Below are 8046 nucleotides of genomic sequence, written 5' to 3' on the forward strand. Positions count from 1 at the left end.
ACTTAAGAGGCCCTTAAAAAGAAAACCAAACCCACTGTCGTCGCACTGATTCCAAATCATAGTGACCCTGTAGGGCATAGTAGAGCTGCCCCATATGGTTTCCAACGTCATAACCTTTACAGAAGCAAATTGCTGCATCTTTCCCCCACAGAGCAGCTGGTGGGTTTGAACCTCTTAAATATATCAGCACAATCTCCACGTATAGTCCCCAATATAATTTTTCAGACATGACTCATGGAATGTGCAGTAAAATATGTAATAAAATGTAATTCCAGTGATCACGTGCAGATTAACAGAGAGCAGAGTCTGCAGAAAGCACATTCGCCTTCTCTCGCATCCACCAGTCACTCAAATGCAGTTACCACCCTGATTCCTCGCCCAGCCTTCCTGAGCCGTGGGACAGGCATCAACCTCCAGGCTGCATCTCCCCACTAATTAGGACCCATTGGTCTGGACTGCACTCCTCACCACCCCATTCCCTGGGTCCTCACTACGGTCTTTACAGGGTCATAGTGACACTTTCCTGCTCCACTCTCCCTGCCCTGAGATCAACTGGACTTTGTCCTTCTTTATATCTTTAAGGAGGATGAGGGCCTCAAGCTCAGCAAAGGTGGAGTGGTGGATAGAGAATAAGATTTAGAGTCAAGCAAAGCTAAGTTCAAAGCTTTGTGATTTGGACAGGTTACGAACCTCTCTGAGCGTCTGTTCCCTCATCTACAAATTAAGGAGAGCATTACCTCCTTTGCCGGATTACTGTGAGGAGCAGAAATCATAAATGTCAAGTTCCTGCATACAGTAGGTGCCCAACTAAGGGCAGCAATGATTATAGCTGTAGCCATGCTACAGCACAGGCTGCGGCACTGTGGGGTAGAGAAGCTACATGTCTGGGCCTGGTTTTGTCAATTTTGCTTCAGAAACTTTTTCTTCTCCCTTATCCAAACCTAATAAACATCGCTGCAGGCACAGACCATTTCCTGTGTATTCACTGGCATGGTCGCTGCACCTTCTGGGATTTGTGAAGCCGAGAAAGGAGACTTGTTCCTTCACAGCCCGTTTGGTTTTAACTCAGGAAAGGTTGACTTGGAAAGTTTGACATTTCCATTCAGCCTGAGGTGGTTTTAGCCTTAAATTCCACTTTCCTGAGACAGGGAGGGGCAAACCACAGCAAGATCACATGCTTTTCTTCTGTCATGGGTCCAAGGGCAAGAATATGAAACGTTTACTTATAAGGGGGAAAGTGGGGAGAACAAGCAAACAGCAAAGCATGTCGTGGTTAGAGACCTATCCTGGGGGTGTGCTTGCATGGCGGGAGGGGTGCTCAGAGAGACTTCTTAAACCACGATCTGCTCCAGACTCAGCACTTCCTCCAGGTACTGCCTTCATCCAAAATTGCCCTTTTTTCCTTCTCCAACTATGCGTGTGAAAGCATAGAAACAAAAGCATAGAAACTATGCGTGTGAAAGCATAGGAAGAAAAAATGCCTTTAGAGACTAATTTTCAGTCTTGCTGCTTAAACATGTGACATAAGTACTTGGAGGTTCTTTATCAAAACTCACTGCCCTGGAATTTTGGCTCTCCTCTGAGGATGAGCACAAAAAGACAGCTCTGGAATCCAAAACAGAGTCAGTGAAAAATGCACAGAATATTGAGATTAATAAATGGCATCCTGCCAGTAGAGCTCCAAGATTCCCATGTACTAGAAGTCACTTTTTAATTTATATTTAATTTTCAATTTTTACATAATTCCTCTGTGAAACCCTGAAACATGGGAGGAGCATTTGCCTAAAGGTTGAACTGCTCTAAGATCGAGTGCGCATATAACACGTTGTTTCTCTTTAAAAAAAAAAAAAAAACCATTAAAAATGGGAACTTACAAACCTGGTAGGTTGTGATAGTTGTGTAGCCTACAGGTTGCTGGTTATAAAGCAGTGAATAAGGAACATCCCTGAGCTTCTATGGCCAGGCGGGACGCTTACTAGCGTCCTTAAATATTAAGTGTCAAGGGGCCATGTTTCTGCCCAGTGGGGTCATCTGTTTTCAGGAAGTTACTCTTCCTGGCAAATGGAAACAACAAAAGAACCCCCCATCCTAAACCAGGGCAAGACGGAGTGAGGAGGCCCTGGCAGTAAGAAAGGGTGGGCATATAATCCGTGGCAGACATTTCTGCAGAATTTTTTGAAGGCAGCCGAAGACTCCTTGGCAATTAAATGAAGGAAGACTGTTATTTGAAATATAAACTCTTGAGAAAGTAGATTCTCCAAGACACAGAATAAGAACGAGCCTACAGGAAAGTAATGTCCCAGCACAGAGTAGCACGGGGCAAGAACAGGAGAGGGTCACAAGGACTTGGGCAAAATGTGAGCTTGTGCACACGCTAGTGCACACACACACATGCATTCACAAAGGACATTTTACTGAACAAAACAGTCTATTCTCTTAGCCATACTTGACAAAACAATGCCTTAGAGTAATTACAAAAAAAAAAAAACCGATTACCTTAGATTCGATTCCGACTGATAGTGACCCTATAGGACAGAGTAGAATTACCCCGTAGGGCTCCCAAGGCTGTAATCTTTACAGAAACAGGCTGCTGCACGTTTCTACTGAGGAGCAGCTGGTGGGTTTGAACCACTGCCTTTTAGTTAGCAACCCAGTGCTTAACCGCCATGACGCCAAGACTCCTTCTTACAGCAATAGTTCCAATTTTTTTTAAGACGCAGTACAAGAATGGAGACTCAACAAGACACAGAGTAGAATTTGATGACCAGGAATACAGCCCGTGCTGAGTCAGAATAGACTGTACGGCAGCAGGTTTGGTTTGGTTTGGTTGGGAGGAATTGATTGTGGCTCCATCTCCATTCTGATCAGCTAGCAATAAGAGCAAGAGTAAACATGTAATAAAAACTTATCCTCTCATTGATTCCAGCAATAATTGTATTAAATACTCATTTAAGGCAAATTTCAATATGGCCTCAAACTTACGCGTATCTCCAAGTGACAGGCACCTTTATACTGGTATTAAGTGGCATCGACATTTGCTGTCAAGGGTTGTTTACTTACTGAGTTTGGTTAAATATAAAGTTGGATCATCCTGAATTTGAAAACAAAGCATTGAAATTATTAATCTCAAATAAATCCCACACTAATGGAAAATAGGAATTCTCTTCATTGGTATTAATGAAGTAAAACAAATAATATTATGAATAACAGCTAACGTTTATTATGCCCTAGTATGTACTAGGCGCAGTGTTCATTGACAGGTGTTGCCATATTTAATCCTTACCAGAGCTCTTTGAGAAGAATGCTGTTATTATCTCCATTTCTAATCAGGAAATGGAGTCTCGGGGAGTAAGTAACTTGCTCGTGGTCACACAGTTGGTAAGAGACAGAGTTGGGATTTGAACCCAAGCAATCTAGAGCCAGCACTCTTAAACATACAGAACCAAACAAGAGTTTTGATCTTCCTACTGTTAAAGTTAACTTTTTTTATTTTAACAAGACAACGTCATCCATCATATTCAATGAATGCAGTTAGTCTGAATTTTATTGGTTTTGTCGTTTTGTTTTTACGTAATTTGTAAATTTGCTTTGCTTTTATATTGTATTAGATCTACCAGTATAAGGACCCTGTTCCTAGTTTCTGGCTTGTTCATATTTAAGTAACTTCATGAAAAATAATTTAGGTTGACATTGGGTATCTGCAAGAAGTTTTTCCTTTTTTCCATATTTCATTTATGTTTTACAAAAGCCGGTGTAAAATAAGAACAGTTGCCCCTTACTTAACAAAAACTTGTCTTCTGTCCAATATGAAATTTTGATCTTTAAAGAACATTTGCCCCATAGCTGATATTTCAACTGATTTCTCATTTCAAATGATTTCACAGAGCTTTTTCTCCTGAGAGTTTACTGGGCTGTATGGAAAATTTTCCCACAATCGAATAGGTTTCGGTATACTATCGACATCCTAATTGTTGGGAGGGGTAATTAAAGTCACATTGACAATAGCATGGATTGCGGTGGTAACTTTCCTATCAATACGGCAAAATGCTTTCAGATGCATTACCTCAATTATCTCCTCACATCCTGAAGAAGTAGGTAATGGACAGTCTCTTTGTCACAGCCTCGCAAACAGAAAACCTAAACTGCAGAGAGGTTAAATAAGACTCACCAGAGAACTTATGGAACCTGATATACTCAATTACCTTTAGACTCTAAATCAGATTCCAGTCCTCTTGTGGGCACTCACGTATTGATTCTGAGACACCCGCTGGTGAGGCACTTCTGCTGCTCCCACGACTAGTGAGGTGAAGTTCACGGTGGTAGATCAGGACTGCCCCGAAGTCTAGTTAGGCCCTTAGCTCAGTCACTTACTAGCTTTGGGACCTTGGGAAAATCGCTTACTTTTATGGACCTCAGCCTCCTTACCTATAAAACAGGAATCCGGACATTTAGTTCTGTTGTACACGAGGTCACCCTGAGTCAGAGCCTACTTGATGACAAGTAACAACAACCACCTTGTGAAGCAATTTTGCTAATTAGATAAGATAGGGCATGCAAAGGGATTAGCTCTGGCTTCACCCAGAGTATCTGCTGACGAAATGTATTAGCCATCGGTAGTGGCGATTCTGCTAACTTCTATTTCTCTTCAGAGTAAATGCAGATTTTTCCATTTAAAGTGGATTTCAGGCATCAGTACCACCCAAGTCTTTGAAGAACTCCTCTGAGAAGAAAGGTAGAAGAACTGATAAAATGGGAAGAAGGAGTAGCAGCCCGTGAATAGAGGAAACCAAGGAAAATTTTGTTTAAAAACAATAGCTAACTATAGGTTATTGTTTAGGATGCTTTCAGATGTAACTCAAAATGGTCTAAAACCAGTGGATTTAGTCTCGTGACAAGAAGTTCAGAGGTAGAGCAACTCGGGGTTGATTGATTCCACAACTCAAAATTGTCAAGGCTTCAAGTTATTTCCATTTCTTCTCTCTACCATACGCAATAGATCAGTCTTGCCCTTGGATGGTCCCCTTCATCATCACAAGATGGTTGCCACATCCCAGGATTACAAACAGCTGTGACAAAGTCCTGAGGAGGATGAAGGCTATCTCTTTTCTCTTTATTTTTTTAAGGAACAAGGAAACCTTTTCCAGAAGACTCCTGTATTAGTTTCCTGTGGCTGCCTGAACAAAGTACTACAACATCCTAAGAGTTGGGAGGAGTATTAAAAACACATTAACAACAGCATGGATTGTGGTGGTAACTTTCCTCTCAATATGGCAAAATGTTTTCAGATACATTACCACAATTATCTCCTCACATCCTGAGGAAGTAGGTAGTGGGCAGTCCCTTTGTCACAGCCTCACAAACAGAAAACCTAAAGTGAAAACAACTGAAACTTATTTTGAAGGTCAGAAGTCCAAAATCAGGGCGCCAACTAGGCCATGCTCCCCCTGAAGGCTCTAGGGGAAGATCCTTCCCTGTCTCTTCTCGCTTCAAGCAATTGCTGGCCGTCATTGGCGTCCTTCAGCTTGCAGACTCATCATTCCAATCTCTGCCTCATCACCAAAGGTGTCCTCTCTGTGTGTCTGTGTGCCTCTTCCCCCCCTCACAAAGACACCAGTCATATTGTTCTTGTTGTTTTTAATAGTTGTAGATATATATAGAACACAATATTTGCCAATTTAACATTTTTCAAGTGTACAATTTAGGGACACCAATTGCACTAATCATGTTATGCAGCCATCACCAAATCTGCTGCCAAAATTCCATCACCATCTCTCACCCCTTCGGGAGCAAGGAAAAATGAAGAAAACTAAAGACACAAAGAAAGATGAGTCCAAAGGACTAACGGACCACAACTGCCACGGCCTGCAACAGACTGAGTCCAGTATAACTAGGTGGTGTCCGACTACTGCCACTGACTGCTCTGACGGGGATCACAATAGAGGGTCCCGGACAGAGCTGGAGAAAAATGTAGAACAAAATTCTAACTCACAAAAAAAGACTGGACTTACTGGCCTGACAGAGACTGGAGGAAACTGGAGAGTATGGCCCCCGGACACCCTTTTAGCTCAGTAATGAAGTCATTCCTGATGTTCACCCTTCATCCGAAGATTAGACAGGCCCGTAAAACAAAATGAGACTAAACAGGCACACCAGCCCAGGGGCAAGGACTAGAAGGCAGGAGGGGTGAGGAAAGCTGCTAACAGGGAACCCAAGGTCGAGAAGGGAGAGCGTTGACATGTCGTGGGGTTGTTAACCAATGTCATAAACCAATATGTGTACTAACTGTTTAATGAGAAGCTAGTTTGTTCTGTAAACCTTCATCTAAAGTGCAATTAAAAAATTTTTTTTCCATTGCCATAAACAGAAACTCAATGTTTCCTAAACAATGACAGCCCTTTCCCCCTTCTCTCCCACTAATAACTACTAATAAACTTTGGTCTATATACTTACTTATTCTAGATATTTCATATGAGCAAGACTGTACAATATCCGTCCTTTTGTGTGTGACTTACTTCACTCAGTACATGTTTTTAAGGTTCATCCATGTTGTAGCATGTATCAAGGCTTCATTTCTCTTCATAAGAGGTCTAAAGAGGAATGGTGACAAGAAGACTTAGAGGCAGACAGGAGCCAGGTCACATGCAAGGTCTTTAATGCCATGCCATTATTTCAAAGGCTGGGGCGATGTTTGGGAGAACTTTATACAGTGAAATGACAGTATCGTAAATGTAGTTTCAGAAATAGTCTTCCAGCACTGCGGGGAGTGGACTGGGATGCAACGAGTCAGGAGATGGGAGAGAGGTGAGGTGCTTCGTGCAGCAATCCAGGAAGGAAATCACAGGGACCTGAGAAAAGACAGTCATAGTGGGAGTGGAAGAAGGGGGAGGATTCCAGAGTTGTCTAGGAAGTAGAAGAGCTCTGACTTCCTGGCCACATGAATATAAATAGTAAGTAACCTGGAAGGAGGACTCAAGGATGACTCAAGGGTTCTGGCTTGGGGCGTGGGGCAGATAGTGACACCATTTGCCTCTGAATAATCTCTAGAAGAGATGGGATTGTTGCTTGTTCAGAGCTTTATCAGCACTTAGCGCAATGACTAGAGTGTAGTAGGTGCTCAGTAAATACGTATGGACCGAATGAGAGCATGGATGCTGAACAAGGAATATAAATGAAGAACCAGCTGGGTTGGGGGTGGAGTGATGGTACACGCTGAGAACGGGATACTTATGGGCTGACCAAGTGAAGACGTGCTGCAGGCAGCTGCGTATGCCTCGTCCAAGGTTATCTGAGATGAAGGCGTAGATTTGGGAGGCATCAGTATTCACGTTCAGAGTAAGAAGGATGGAAGACCTAAAGAAAGTAAGGTCAGATCCTGGCGAACACCAACAGTTAAAGGGCCAGCAGAGTGCCATGAATCCTCAAAACAGGGTTAAAAAATTATGGCCAGAATGAATGATGTTGTAGACTTTCAAGAAGGAGGGGGTGTCACAGGCCCCTGGGAGACCAAGTAGAATTAGAACTGAAATTTATGAATTGAATTTAGCAACCAGGAGAGCAGAAGTCATGTGGCATCTTATTTACCTAATGATGCCGTATCAGAAATACCACAAATGGGTGGCTTTAAAGAACAGAAATTTATTTTCTCACAGTTCTGGAGGCTAAAAGTCCAAATCAGGGCTTGGCATGTCAATTCCTTCCTTGTTGGTAGCCATAGGCCTCCCTCGGTTCCTTGGCGATCCTCACATGTTGTCTATCTTCCCCTGTGTATGTGTCTAATCTGCTCTTTTAATAACACAGAAATGATTAGATTTAGAACCCACCCTACTCTAGTATGATCTAACATAACAGAAAAAACCCTATTTCTAAACAGGATCACATCCACAGGTGTAGGGTTAGAATTCCAACAAATATCTGGGGGGACACAATCCAATGCATACACATGGCCCTGGCTGCCAGGATTACTGAAATCCTGCAGCCTGCTGGCAGAGGAGGAGGAAGCTCCCCCCATGGCAGGATGGGGCCTGGGAGGCAAGCCAGGCAGTGACT

The sequence above is a fragment of the Loxodonta africana genome, chromosome 1 (assembly GCF_030014295.1).
Source record: "Loxodonta africana isolate mLoxAfr1 chromosome 1, mLoxAfr1.hap2, whole genome shotgun sequence".
Lineage (NCBI taxonomy): Eukaryota > Metazoa > Chordata > Mammalia > Proboscidea > Elephantidae > Loxodonta > Loxodonta africana.